Here is a 15,523-nt window from a genome sequence, read left to right on the forward strand (position 1 = left end):
AAACCTATAGGTCAATCACAATGGAAATTCATCGCAAGTAAGAAAAAAAAAAAAAAAATACCCCTTCCAAATATTGCAATTAGATACGCTTAATATACGATAATATCGTTCATATAAAAAGTCAGTCTGTTAAACGAGAGCTGCATAGTCGTACCACGCGTGCTTGAACTATTAAGAAAAAATAAGTGTGTGATTAAACACATTAAAAAGAAACTTGTTTGTTACATAAAAAAGGTAAGGATATTTTTTTTTTCATTCGATTAGTACATGCATTATTTAATTGAGTTTTTAACTTTAATGAGACTAATCATTTTTTTTTTTTTTTTTTTTTTTTTTTTTTTTTCATAGAGATAAAAATGAATTTCAATAAAATCAATGAATTGGGAAGCGTCATTCCAAAAAATTTTGTGAAATTAAATAGCTTGACGGAAAATCAAGAGTACGATATTTCCGAAGTGGACAAAATTATGACAAAATATGGAATGAAAATCATTGTAAAGCTGTCAACAACCGATTGGGTATTCTTGCCAGGGAGAATGGCAAAATTGGCGGAAGATACGGAGCAGTTGCAGCACCTACAAAAGGCTGCAGCATCCAATAATTTAATAATGTTATATAAAGGAGGAAAATATCACAACGTGGAATTTAAGTCTAAAGTTTGATAGGTATTTTGTATCAAAAAATAATGAATAAATTTGTTGTTTATTATATATTTATTTAATAAAAATTGTTTTCTTATTTTTTTTTAACTTACATTTCTAACAATATTCGTAAGAGGATTATATTGTACAATTTTATCGTGTATAATTAGACAATAGGCTGTAGTATTATCCGGAATGATTTCCATACACTCGATCTCGAGTTTGACGTCGACCGTGCCGGTTTTTATGGACTCGTTCTGATGCGAGCAGTCGATGACGAAGAGCGGCCCGTACGTCAAAAAGTCCGTATAGTCGAGCATGGGTCTCGCGAGTTTCTCACCAGCGTAATAGGAGGTGAAAAACTTTACATACATGTCGTAGAGGACGGAGTAGCGGGATTTCGTGAAATCAGTGTCGAGACGATCGTACGGATAAGATTCGGAATTCAGATAGAGTTTGACATCGAGTACTTTGCAATGACTGAATTTGAGCACATCCTCGTGCTGATTACTCTTCTTGTTCGTTCTGAACGCCAGAATGACGTATCGCGGCTTCTCCAATTGCGTGGACGCTTTCACGGACCACGTGTGTCGCTGCGACTTGGGCATAAGCGGATACTCGTAAAGATCCCAGGCGCGAAAAGCGAGTGACAGACTCTTGTTCTGCTCGACGATACTGAGAAATTGGAGTTTCGTAATTTCGTTCAGGGTCACATGGGGTATTCTCCATTGCACTCGTAGCAGCTTGATCGACGAATCGGTGATTTTCACCGATGAGTAAATGGCGTTTGTATCGTCGCGCGCGCGAATGAGAACGAGCTCGTGACGCGCGTTAACGACGACTCGCCGATAATCCTCGCAGAATCCCAGCAGCATTTTCAGGGGCATGCAAAAGCTGAAATTCTTAACAGCCGCCTCCTTTTTCAGCCGGTCTTTGCCCGTTGCGACGAACCATCCGGAATGACGTAGACTGGCGCTCTCCTCGGTGCTCAGGGAAACGAGATTCTTCAGAGTGCTGGTAATACCGACGTTTCTGCATCGGTCGATCTCGATACCGTTCAATTCATAACGGATCTCGTCGAAGAGAAAAGCCGCGGAATTGCAGTCGAGCGTAACTATATCCTCGTTGTTGGCGCTCGCGTCACGCGTGCCCTCCACCAGCTGACCCTCGACGTAGAGATAACTCTCGCACGGCAGGAGTATCAAATCTTGCTGCTGTATGGGAATGCGAATCTCGTCGCTGTTCGCCAACGAGGCGTTCGCATACGGATTGTAGGCATGCATCTCCATCTTGGTGATGCGATTGTCGTAGGTCAGCGGTGCGGTGACGTTCAAGGGATCTGCCATTGTTCCACTATGTACCTTCACCCAATCTCTTCACGGTGAATCCCAATGATTGTAAAAATTCTATATTTCTTCTCGTTAGCAAGAAGCTCCTCTTGTCGCGATTTTCACTCCGATGAACCGGTGTATTCGACTCCACGTAGGACGAACGACTAGCGAACGTTTCATCCAGTTTCACCGCTTTATAATCCTCGTTACTTTTGTAAATTAACATTTTTCTTAATGTGCAATCTTATGGTAATTTCTTCACGTCCAAAGTCTACGAGACGATCGTCCTGATCGAGGATACGTAACGTGAGACGGTCGATTACTCTGACGATGACCGGTAGATAAATGACGGTTTTCGGTGTCTCCGAGATTTTATAGCCCGGTGGTACGCTGGGAAAGAACTCGTGAATAATGTGTCGGGGTCTACCGTTGGTGTACGCACCACCCGCAATGTTGCACTCGATGCGTAGAATATTTGTTTTCACAATGTTCACGGTTTCGTCGGATTCTGCCTGGGTGTTCGGTTCGATCACGCGATTCAACGAGAAGCCCAGTGGTGAGTCAATGTTATTCGGTTTTCCAAAGTCAATCGAATATTTACACAATATTTCACTCTTCCGTGTATTATTGTTCGCTCGTAGAAGAATAACGCTGTTAATGTCGTCTTTAATTTCGTGTCTCGCAGAAATTTGAGACTGCAAATACTCATTTATTGCACTCAATTCGTAACAGCCTCTGGGTATTGTGAGTACCTTATCGTTATCGTAGTAAAACTTATTATTCGTCTCGTCCACATTGGCTATTGAGTTGTACGTTTGCAAGTCCACGAGACCGTTCTCGTAGCGATCGTCTTGCAGATTGATCGGGGGAAAGAAATCTGAATTTAATTCTGATTTACGATCCGATAATGTCACGGTGAAAGACATTTTGTTTTCAAAGTATCTGTTCTCGCAGGAATTTCACGCACAACTGACCGCAATTACTTTTATCGTACGATTGATATCGATCATGATTGTAGTAGATTGTAACGTTAGGACCAAAGTAACGCACACATTCTTTCGGCGGTTTCAAATTTCCAAATGAATCGAAATATACGACGATGTCGTTACGCTTGATGTAGGCTACCCAGTGGGTACCAGGGCCGCATTGATCGTCGAGATTCACGATCGCGCACTCGTTGCACCGCGGCCCGTCGAGCGGCAGAGATGTGCGCATAAAGACTCCACGGAAGTATGGTATGCGTCGGCAGATGCGTGCCAATTGTATGTTACTAGTAGCACCAGAATCCGGAAGGAGAGCTTCTACATTGCGACGAAATTTCCCCTCATTCATTTTCTTCCTCTTATTCGACCGTTTTTTTTTTGTTGTTTTTTTTTTTTTCCATCTCCACGGTTTCCCTCTCCGACGACTCGCTTGTACGGTCTCAGATAAAGACCTCGGCCTCTCTCGCGCGACGCTTCCATCGCGCGATTGTGACGTTGCATTTCCCGCAATCGTTCTCTCTCAGCTTTTGCACGGTTTACAGCCGTCGCTATACCCGATGCTCCACCTGCCAGTGCTTCGACTGCACCTAGCAGTGGGAGTATAGGTATTATACCGCCCCGTTTCCTCGGCACTCGAATTCTTCTCTTCCTCGTAGTAGTAGTAGTACCAATTTTTTTCTTGTTGTTGTTGTTGTTCTTTTTTTTAGCCGCTACTGCTTTCTTCATCGCGACAATATTATGTAATCCCAAGCCAAGTTTACGCTTAGCATTCATCGATGCCCATACGGCTGTGGCGACCGCGCGTTCACCCAAGGTTGCGTCTCTTGCGGTAATACGTTCACGCGCTCTCCTCGCTAGCACTTTATCTGCCTGATGACGCTCCGGTAGATCCTCGTTGTGCCAATATGCTAAGTCGTGATCGAGGCAGGCCTCGTCCAGCGGATTTATACCACGATCGCCGCGCTCCAATCTTTCGCGAAGTCGAGTACCGGGCCCGCAATAATTGTAACCGGGCACGTGCAGCTCAAATGGCAATTTTTTCAAGACTTTATTGAAGAACGATCCAGACATTTAGAGCAACTGCTTCTCTTGCTGACAAACGTAACAGTCTTTCATCCGTCTCGGTGGTCCGTCGTGGTGAGTGGTATTAGGTAGATTGTAGTGTTGCAAGCAATATTGATATTGCTGCACATCAGAGTCCGCGCGAATGTGCCGAGGTAATCTTTCCCACATACTCGCGATACTGTCTGGAAAGTACTCCAGCAATACGATCTTCGGTATGTGTTCGAGCTGATGATTCGTCAAGTTCTGCAGGGAATCGACGACGACTAGCATGAACGCCATCGTAATGGCAACTGACCGAATAGTTCCGCAAATCGTGAAATATAAATGAACGATACAGCTGTTCCCGAAGGTTAATAGCGAGGATGCATTTCGTGAAGCACGTGCCGACTATTCGCGTGACAAATTTGGATGCTCACGATGCTACCACGCAAATAAGAAAACGCCACGGATCGCTATTACCATCTACGATACGCTGCATAGTTTGCGGACCGTCGAATTGCGGTAAGACAAACGTGTTGCTGAGCCTCATAGAGAGTCCGCACGGTGTGAGATTCGAGAACCTGTACGTCTACTCGAAGTCGCTGCAGCAACCGAAGTATCGATATCTGGAGCAGCTTCTGCAGGACAAGGAGGAAATTGGTTACTTTCCATTTTCAAACAATTGCGAGGTTGTGAACGTCGCGGATGCAAAGCCGAACTCCATTTTCATATTCGACAATGTGGCCAACGACAAGCAGGACAATATAAGGGACTACTTTTGCATGGGTAGACATTCCAACATCGATTGCTTCTACCTCTGTCAGACTTATGCGAAAATACCAAAGCATCTGATACGAGATAACGCAAACTTGCTAATAATATTTAAGCAGGATGGAACTAATCTGAAGCATATTTTCAACGATCACGTCAACAGTGATATGTCGTATGAGAAATTTTTCACATTGTGTTCGACCTGTTGGAGTCGTGATTACGGTTTCTTAGTAATAGACAAGGATAGCTCTCTGAAGAACGGTCGATATCGCAAAGGTTTCAACGAGTACGCCACGATCGAGTGAACGGCCTTGCGAGTGTCAGGCCGGTAAGGTTTCACGATCACGGCATTGAGTGTTAGTTTGATAGTGGAGTGCAGGCCGTTCGGATCACCGTGTCAGGTCGATTAAAACCCGTATCGGTTCGGGGAAAGCTGTTGTATACAGCATCGCAACAGGTCGGTTAAAAACCGTTCAATTCGAGGAAAGCTGTTGTATACAGCATCGTGATGGATGAAAAATCGCTTCTGAAGAGGATCGCCAAGACGAGCGAGGTCATTCGCGACAAGCATCGTGCCTTGAAATCGGAGAAGGCGATAATGGAGAGCAGTTTGAACGAGACATTCAAGCCGATAGTCGATCCATTGAAGAAACTCGTTTCTCAAACGGAGGATAACACAAATAATAATAATAATTCGTTTGTCAACGATAAATTGAAGAGGGGAGCCTACTTCACATCGACACCGTATAAACGAGCAAAGAATCTTAGTAGTATTAGTGAAACTATTACGAATCCATTGGATTTCATGACCGACGACGACGACGACGACGACGAGCCTTCTATAACCGATCAAACGTCGCCCGATTCGAAAAAAAGTTTGGTAGAAAAATTAAAAATTGATGAAAAAAATGAACCAGGCTTGTTTGAACATGTCTTTCAACATATTCGATTTCATCCGATCCCTGGCAAGTATATTAAATTACTTCTGACCGATAGGGATAACTTGATTGATCGTGCTTTTGGACCTCTTTATAAAAATGATCAACTGACGCTTGGTAGATGTAAATTGAAATAAGTCATGAAGGAGATATCATACTCGATAAGACGTTATACACCGGTACAATAGGTACTTATGAACTAATTTTCATGAGAGAACCCAATCGAGCCATTATAAAACCCGACGATTTGGAACAATACAAGAGTATTCTCAATCAAACTAAAGCGCATAAACTGTTAAACGATAGTCTAAAACAAACCAAGGGTAATAAAGGTGCAAAATATAAAGAAATTATGAAACCATTGCTATTGGGAAAACCTATGTTACCGCCTGATCGGTTACCATCAACATCAGGCGCAAGAAAATCGTCAACGTCTGACACGTCAACATCAGGCGTCAGTAAAGCGTCAAAATCATCAAAAAAAAAAAGGGGTAAAGGTCTTATGCGTGTCACCGAGGGACCAATCAACTACGTACATTGGAACGATCCGAATGAATTGATCGAACGTTTGAGACTTTTGATCGCATCGGTGGCTGCCGGTAATACGAGTCATCACAACGAGATACAGTCGATAATCGAGGAGTTGCGCGACGAGGATCTTATCGTATAAAGAAAGTTGCACGTTACATTCTTACCTCAGTGTAATATCAACGTCTTTCGGTAGTACGAGGTAAAAAAAAATTAAATGTCTGATTCCTGCTGTTGTGAAATTTACATTTGTTTAACATACATTGTAGAATGTATACTCTCGACATTACGAGCCATCAAAAAGAGGAATAACGAGCAACAACAAGAGACTGAATTTTGAAAAAAAAGTGACAGTAGTGCATTTGAAATGTCGATAAATAAATTTGGAATTGGACTGGATGGTGAGAGTAGGAAACACTTTCACGAACCAAATTTAGAACATTTACTGCTCGAATTTAAACAATATTTGACAATAACATTGAATAAACATAATGAACAATTTGAGAAAAAGATGGACCAAATTTTGCAAACAATTTGTGAAAAATTGGATGATAAAGTGAGTAAGGAAGATCTGATACGTGAAACACTTAGCAATACTTATAAATTATAGAAATCTGTCCATATTTGAAAAAAAAAATGAGCAAAGAAAAGATACAGTTGGTGGAGGAGCTCCATGCACCGGCGAGGATAAATTTTCCACGCAGAAGAGTCATCGTGCGTGGCTTCGACGATCTCTGGCAGGCCGATCTTGTTGATATGCGCAATTACGTCGATGCGGGTCACCAGTACATTCTCACTGTAATCGATACCCTCTCGAAATACGCTTGGTCGGTGGCATTAAAGACCAAGAGCGGCAGAGAAGTGACGACGGCAATGACGAGAATCCTAAAGACCAGCAGATGTCCGAAAAATTTACAGACCGACAACGGCAAGGAGTTTTACAACGGTGATTTTCAGGCGTTGATGAGGAAACGCGGGATAAATCACTACTCGACCTACAGCGTGATGAAAGCGTCGATAGTCGAGCGTTGGAATCGTACGTTGAAGACGGAAATGTGGAAACAATTTACGCTGAACGGCAATTACAAGTGGCGCGCTATGCTGCAAGAGTTGGTGGATGCGTACAATGCGCGAAAACATCGTACCACGGGAATGCGTCCCGTGGATGTGAAACCCGAGCATGCAGATAAGCTACTCAAGACAGTATACAGTCACATCAAGGTCGCAGGTCGTGCCAAGTTCAAAGTCGGTGATTTCGTACGAATCAGTAAATACAAGCAGATGTTCGCCAAAGGCTACACGCCAAATTGGACGACCGAAATATTCGAGGTGGCGAAAGTGCAGAGGACCAATCCCGCTACGTATCTCCTCAAGGATTCCAGGGGCACGGAACTGTTGGGTGGATTTTACGAATACGAGCTTTCGAAAACCATCAATCCCGATGTGTATCTGGTGGAGAGAGTATTACGCAGAAAGGGCGATAAAGTGTTCGTTAAGTGGCTGGGATTCGACAGTACGCACAATTCCTGGATAAATAAGAGCAATGTTTTATAAGAACTTTTATTAAGATGTATCGTTGAAATAAAAAAAATAATAAAGCGACTAAATAAAAACAATAAATAAATTATAATTTTAGACTATAATGTCCCCAGGGTAGAGTCGCCGCGGTGCCTGGTGTAACGAAACGCTTGTCGTCGTACGGACTGAGGGCGACCTTTCTCTGACTGATCGAGAAAACTCGGTGCAGCTTCGATCTAATTAATTTTTGACTGCGAGACTGTACGGTGAAATTGTCCAAACAATCCTTGTAGTCGTCAAATGTTATATTTCTATCGATAACGTAACCTTTGACGCCTTTGGCTTTTTTGGTAATTCTCGCACAGTCCTGCACCTTGAAAGTATACATTTTTGCCCTCAGTCCTACGAACTCGGTCATGATACGACCATTGTTCTCATCCTTCATCAAACCAGGTATCTTTTTGTTGACGCGCGGCAAGTCATACCGATTGTCGTCGGGATAATTGCTGGTGTCGAATCGCTCAAGATCGCGTTTCATGTACGAGTAAACGTCGTCGCATTCCACGCTGTATATCAGACTGTCCGTGTCGGTATACATCGCTCTACATTTACCGCCGAATGTAGGAAGCATATAGTCATAGTGAAATTCATACAAGCAAATTTTTGAAATATCTAAAATACTCATTCCCACGTAAATGGGTTTATCAAATTTCGCGGACAATTTCGACAATTGAATCGCGACCAAATTCTCGTTGAAAATCGCGAGACTGTGAAAATTCGGTTTGGAAATCAGGCTTTCCGCCCCGTATCTTCCCTCCCACTTGGTTGCGAGCCTCACGTCAACTCTATTCCTCACGTTCTCCATTGTTTTACCGAAAACTGCGTTGTTCATCAACTTGAAGAGATTCCTCTCAAATTCGTTAGTGGACGCGGTGCGCAAACGCGTGTTCAGCTCGATGTAATCGCGTAGCCAGGTGGACTGCTGAAACTTTACCGCGATGTATACGCTTCAGTACGAGTCCATTACGCATACATTGTTGCAGAGCGCGATAATGTATTACGTAACGAGTCTTATCGTTTAAAGTGGCCAGCAGCTTCTCCTGGCTCGCGCCCGGCGGCTTCTCGCGCACCATGCAGAACGGTAGGTCCGCGTGTTTGTCGTGAAGCTCGCGCGGATACTCCAAATCGACCTCCAAAATATAACCCTCGGGATGATCCGTGGGTATAGCGGAGACATCGAGATTGGCAGCGTCCTCCATCCATTGGAATCCATGGGTGGGCAGCGGTTGACACATTGCCCACCCATACAGATTGTTTACGTCGTAATACATGAGATATTTCGACGGTTCCGCCGGATCGTAGTCCCGCATGTACCGATTGTTGGCCCTCTCGTAACGATGGGAGCACTGACTCAAACCACCGCGTATACCGCGCTCCACGAACAGCAACATATCCACGTCCGTGAAAAGCTCCAGCCTGATTCCCGTATGCTTCAACATCGCGTCCCAGGTGAAGCCCGGTAGCGTATAATAATGGGCTGGATCCAACTCATAATTTAACATGCAACTATCGCGAAAACTTTCGAAAACGTCGGCCAACAATAGTACATCGGTCTTCAGGTACAGGTCACTGTACTCCCCAAGTGTGCGCATCTGGAATTTGGTCCATACCTCTACGGCATGATTGTATGCTTCCTCGCTGATATCGCTGTCGGTCAGTCTGTTGCGAAACGACTGGCGCGGTGGTAAAGCCGTCTCTTCCAATCTAGCCGCGCTATCTATATAGTCGTAAGGAAAAATACATTTTCTCGTAAGCAAGTTAAACTGCTCGACGCTTAAGTCCAAAACTTGTGACCTCAAATTTGTCAGCTGAGATTCCGCCAAGTACGAGCTCAATTTGTCCAGACTGGAGGCCATAAATTTGAACGAATCGATAAATCTCAGCCGTATATTATAATTTCGCAGATATTTGGTGAATGAAATGTATTTTTCCTTATGTACAGGCAGCAGATATACCGATCCCTCGTACAAATTAGCGATCGTCTCGAAAATGAAATGTGAATCATAGCCGGAAAAATTGTGGAAAATCACTGGAATTACATGCGAGTCTTTGAAATTTAAATTACAATTATTGTGAGCCGGTCCTCTGTATCTGCCGGTCAGATGATCGTGATCGCGAATTCGTAGTTGATTCGGAAGAAACGGCTTTTTGCATATATGACAATTGGGGTCATTATAGTGACGCGATCGTTCGGTAAGACTAAGATCACGCATGGGTACGATAGTGTCCAGTTTCTCGCTCGCGATGCGCGCAATCACTTCGAGCTCGCGTACGAACCATTCGATGCAATCGGCACCCCGATGAGCATTGTATCTCGAGAGTGACGCATCGCGAGCACTTTTTAAATAATAGCCTACACTTATAGGTTCATGCTTCTGATAAATATCACTATTGTTCGATTGTTCAACTTTCGATAAAATGCACTCGAGATCCGCGTATACGACGAATGGCACTCGTTCCCCATTTTTGATGTTCTTGAAGGAAACCCAGCGATCCTCGGACTCTCTCGGTAACATCAATCGGAGATTATCGTTGAGCCGCGAGCAATCCTGCTCATGCGACTCCAGCCTCTCCACTGTGCAAAAGTAGTGAAGACATCTAAAAAAATTAAAAAAAAAATAAAACATATGCAGTTATATTTGTATCATTATTAATACATACCGATCGCATATATAATGTGCAATTTTGTTCTTGGTGAATTGGCTTCGTACCAATCTCGAGAGGTTCCTTATGGACATGAAATGTCCTGCTCCTTGTTCATCGTTGACGAGAAGAAGATTGGCATGCCTCGATCTCTTCTTCTTCGTCACCTGAAGAGGTACGATTTTTGCATCGATATCATTCTCCAAAGTAAAGATGTTGACCGACACGTCATTATCCGTCTCGAATTTCGGGATCTGTTTTAGCGTAGTCGGAAAGGTTAGGCTACCGACGTCTAAAACCGTCCGAAAATGTGGATAAGAGGACGTACGATTTGGATGAGCCGTAGGTTTTGCCGGATAGAGTGCCACCGTCACGGACCATGCGAAACATGCGAAACAAGCATTATCACTAGTTTCTAAATTTATCAGAGCTTTCCTACTTGTGATAGAGGATGGCAGATTATTTTTACAACCCGCGTGCAACGGGTTAAAACGATTAATGTTAACTATTAAATAATGAATTTTGTGCAAAGCCCATCCACTATCACGCTCTTGAAATTCACTTAATTTTTGCATAATAACGTCTAAAATGTTTTTCCTATACCAATCACTAAAATTATCAGTCTTGTACAATGTAGCATTAGTCGTGCTAATGTTTTTATCATCACTATTGTCCTTAGAGATGAATTGTCCGTTAAATACACAGTCAATCTTAACACTATTTGCACTTACAAATACCTTATCTATACGCGTACGCACTAATACTTCCGCGTCTACTAAAAAATCCTTAGGCTCTATATAATTACTATTAACTACCATGCCGCTGCATATTCGACTTCGAAACGCCGAATCAAGCTCCTCCCAGGTAAGTCCTTGTACGTCATTGCTACAACCAGCCCCTGATTTAATATAATTCAATTCTCTCTGCGCTCGTAGCAACAGACACTTTATACACGCGATTTCAGCGAAATTCTTTTGACGCGTTCCAACGGGCAAAGCTCGATCCGCGTTGCTCAATCGTCGATTATGCTCGCGACAATCCAGTACCCACGCATCGTACTCATTCGCACTATTAATTGTAAAAAATTTTCTTCGCAATTCAGTCGACATTTTGTGTGTTTCTTAAAGAAATGACTCTGTCATACGGTGAACAACAATAAATTAATAATTGCGAATGCGTCTCTCGCGAAGAGTAACGCTTATATATATCGAATAGAGAATGGAAGTAGGGGTATCTACACATCCCATTGTTTCATCCGAAATGCATACTGACATTGATATACATTGTATTTTTTTTTTTCAGATGTCTTTTATTCCTTTATATTTTGATCATATACAGATTTCATATAGTAGACATTTTGCAGTGAACATATACCATAATGAGTCATACATTTGGGTAACGGTGGTTCGAAATTTTTACTCCATCCAAGACTAAATTTACCCCACTCACACTCCTTCGCATTGTATATATTTTCTAGGTTGCAAATTTTTCTCAACCAATCATATTTCTCCCGGCCTTTCACGAAAATCCAATCTTCATCGTATGACGTTACATACTTTCTTATTACATCTTTATGCTTGTAATAAGGTGAATGACCGTCGGTCCAATTGAATCCATGTCGATTAAAATAAAGTCAACTTTAAAAAGAAAAAAATCATATACACAACATTACATGTAAAAAAATAAAATAATACTTACTCATTCTGTTCTCTCTCGAGATCGCTCAACCAAGCTTCTTGAAATGGTGGTGAAAATACATTGTGATACACTTCATTATCACGCAACACCGCAAATTCTTTAACTATAAAACTTTTGTCGGTCAATACAAAACCTTGAAAATCAACGAATGTCGGTGTCATTATCGTCGTCGTCGTCGTCGTCGTCGTCAATCGCTCGATGCAAGAATGAACGATCTTTTTTTTGTCGCATTTAAGAAAATTTTTTCCCCATTGTTACCTATAGTTTCTTCACAGTATAATACAATAGGAAAAAAAATATCTTCTAGAGATTAAGAAAGAAAGGACTTCTTATCAAATGTAACTTTATATTTTAAAGAAACGATAAAATCTTTCTCTCTACGGAGATATTTCTTCGAATGTTTCATTTCAGTTTTTTTCTTCATCGAGAATAGCACCAGCGCAACAATGTATAGAATAACTCACATAATGGATGTAGAAGGTTTCTTAGTTTATAAAAAAGAACTTAAATATAAAGATATAGCTATAATTGATTTAAAAAGTAACCAAATTTCTTACGCATCGTTTCGTTTGCATGACAGTATGAAAAATCTTAGTGAGAAAGACAAAAAAACTGTGTGGTATTTGCTCAATATGGTTCATGGTATAAAATATAGTGATACGGGATTCGAGAAATACGAGCAGGAGGATGTGGAAGATTTTATTAGAGGTTGCCTAACGTGCGAGAATCCCGTAGTAGCCTACAAGGGAGGGAACATTGAAAAAAATCTATTGAATAGGATGAATGTGGATAATATTAATTTAGAAGTGTATGGTTGTCCTAAGTTTAAGGATTTAATTAAATTATATGATTTTGAAAAAACTCCGTGCAATTTACACGTTCGAGAGAAGAACTTGGACAATGAACGTATCCACTGTCCTTACGAGGAGGTGTCAGTTTTTGCCAAGTGGATAAAAGCAAATATGTGATTCTTTAAAAACTATTTAGAGAAATAAAGAGGAGAACACAAGTCCTCAATTCTTCATTCAATCTTATACCGTTGTCGGTGCTGCACACAGGAAAAAAAAATGAGCTGTGAAAAGTGTAAATTAATCATGATTCAAGAGGATATTGTTCCTCTTTCACCCACTCTTCCCAGAGAATTGACAGAGGAATACGTCAATCGAATTAACGATTTTTTCAATCGTTACTTCGAAGAGTATGAACGGAAACTGCATCTTTATTTGCATAAAAACTGTAAGTATTTATTTTTTACATTTTTTTCATAATTATTGTTTTTTTTTTTTTTTAAATAAAGTGAAGAAAGACGAAGAGAAACAGGCTGAGGAAAAAGATATTGAGTTAAAGGAGACGAAGAAGGAAGAGGAGGAGGAAAAAGATATTGAGTCAAAGCAGACGAAGAAGGAAGAGGAGAAAAAAGTAGAGGAGGAAGAATGTAAGTATTTATTTTATCTTTTTTTACCTTTTCATAATTATTATTACCTGTTTGTATTTTTAAAATAAAGTGAAGAAAGACGAAGAGAAAGAGACTAGGGAAGATATTGAGTCAAAGGATATGAAGAAGGAAGAAGAAGAGGAGAAAAAAATGGAGGAGGAGGAGGAGAAAGATATTGAGTCAAAGCAAACGAAGAAGGAAGAGGAGAAAAAAGTAGTGGAGAAGGAGGAGGAAAAAGATATTGCTTCAAAGCAGACTAAGAGAGAAGAAGAAGAGGAACCACCACATTTCTTTTTCTTTTACTATTAAATTATTTTATCTAACAAATTGAAAAAATATCATTGTAAATTAACCTCTATTATTTCTTTTATCAAATAAATTGAAAAATATTATTGTAAATATACCTTTTACTAATTCATCTGGAGTTAACGGAAAGAAACCTAATACGTATTGAGAAATGGATATAAACTTCTCTCCGCATTGATAATGAGATGTAAACTTCATCCGAAGTGGAGAGAGAAAGCTAATATGTATTGATAAAGATATGTAAACTTCATCTGGAATACGTAGAGGAGAGCACTCTTCACTTCAGTCTTCAGTGAGACATCATGAGTTCCACACGACCAATAAGCTTACCTGACAAGAAACTAACATTAAAAGATTTAGAAAAAAAAAATTGCAAACCAGTGGCAATAGTAAGGCCATTTCGGCATAATGAAGAACAGCAGCAGCAGCAGCAGCAGCAGCAGCAGTCAGTTCTAAGAGGGTATCGCTTGATACTTGAACAGCAGCAGCACCAGCAGCCACTGCGGCGACCACATTCGCTGCCTGTAGCCCTGCAGATGCCGCCCGCAGCGGTGCAACCTGCAGCGGACCAACCTGCAGCGGACCAACCTGCAGCGGAGCAACCTGCAGGGGAGCAACCTGCAGTCTCGCGTAGGAGGCAATTGTTATTACGGTTACGTAATATGCAGCCTATGTGAGCTTGTGGGTTGTATGACAGACAGTCACCACCACCAAATCGGTAAGAGTTAATAGAAGTCAAAGACTAATAAAATATAAAAAAAAAAAAAAAAAAAAAATGGCTTAATAGCGAAGGAATCTCGCATTCACTTTTTCTCTCGCAGCGATTTATTAAATCGTAGTACTACTTTTGTTCGACAAAGAGTGCTTTTAATGTAGTATAGAAGCTACTTAAATAATTTTTTTTTTAATTATAGATGCTGTTGCTGTTGCTGTTGCTGTTGCTGTTTTTATTGGAATTCTACAGGACGTACAATTCCTGGTTTATTTATATATTTTTATAAGTAAATTTGTATTTCAATAAAGAGGGTTTTTTATGCCGAAAGGCTTTTTCCCTTACATTGGTGTTTCTTCAATTACCTCTCCACCAATCCACTGTACCCTGTAATATAAGTATTGCAAATAAAAAAGAAAAAAAAAATGTAAATCATAACATAAAACCCTTGAAGATTTCCATTCAACCGACATCGGACGATGCTTCGACTGAAATATTCCAGGGGGATCTACAGCTTGAAAACTGTTCTGAATGTTGTCGTGTTTTTCACATACGTCCCAACCACTTTTCTGAAGTTAAGGTCACGTAGGCTCCGCTCTTATTACAGAGCGGATGGTAAGTATCTGCGACGATAGATATACAAATGAATATGACGATCGTCAAAGATACTGTAACATAAATAAGGGGGAGCGATCACTGCATCGTTCTCTACGAATGTTCTTTCTCTCTTTCTCTTTCCAGTACGAGTCCATTTCGCATACATTGTTGCAGAGCGCGATAATGTATTAAGTAACGCGTCTTATCGTTTAAAGTAACCAACTGCTTCTCTTGGCTCGCGCATGGCGGTTTCTCTCCTTCTCTCTCTAAGGCGTTCACTGCTTAACGTAAGAGGGGGGAGGCCACTTGTGTACCCAT

The sequence above is a fragment of the Prorops nasuta genome, unplaced genomic scaffold (assembly GCF_024137725.1).
Source record: "Prorops nasuta isolate Cenicafe-Biocafe unplaced genomic scaffold, Cenicafe_Pnas_1.2 PNAS00007, whole genome shotgun sequence".
Lineage (NCBI taxonomy): Eukaryota > Metazoa > Arthropoda > Insecta > Hymenoptera > Bethylidae > Prorops > Prorops nasuta.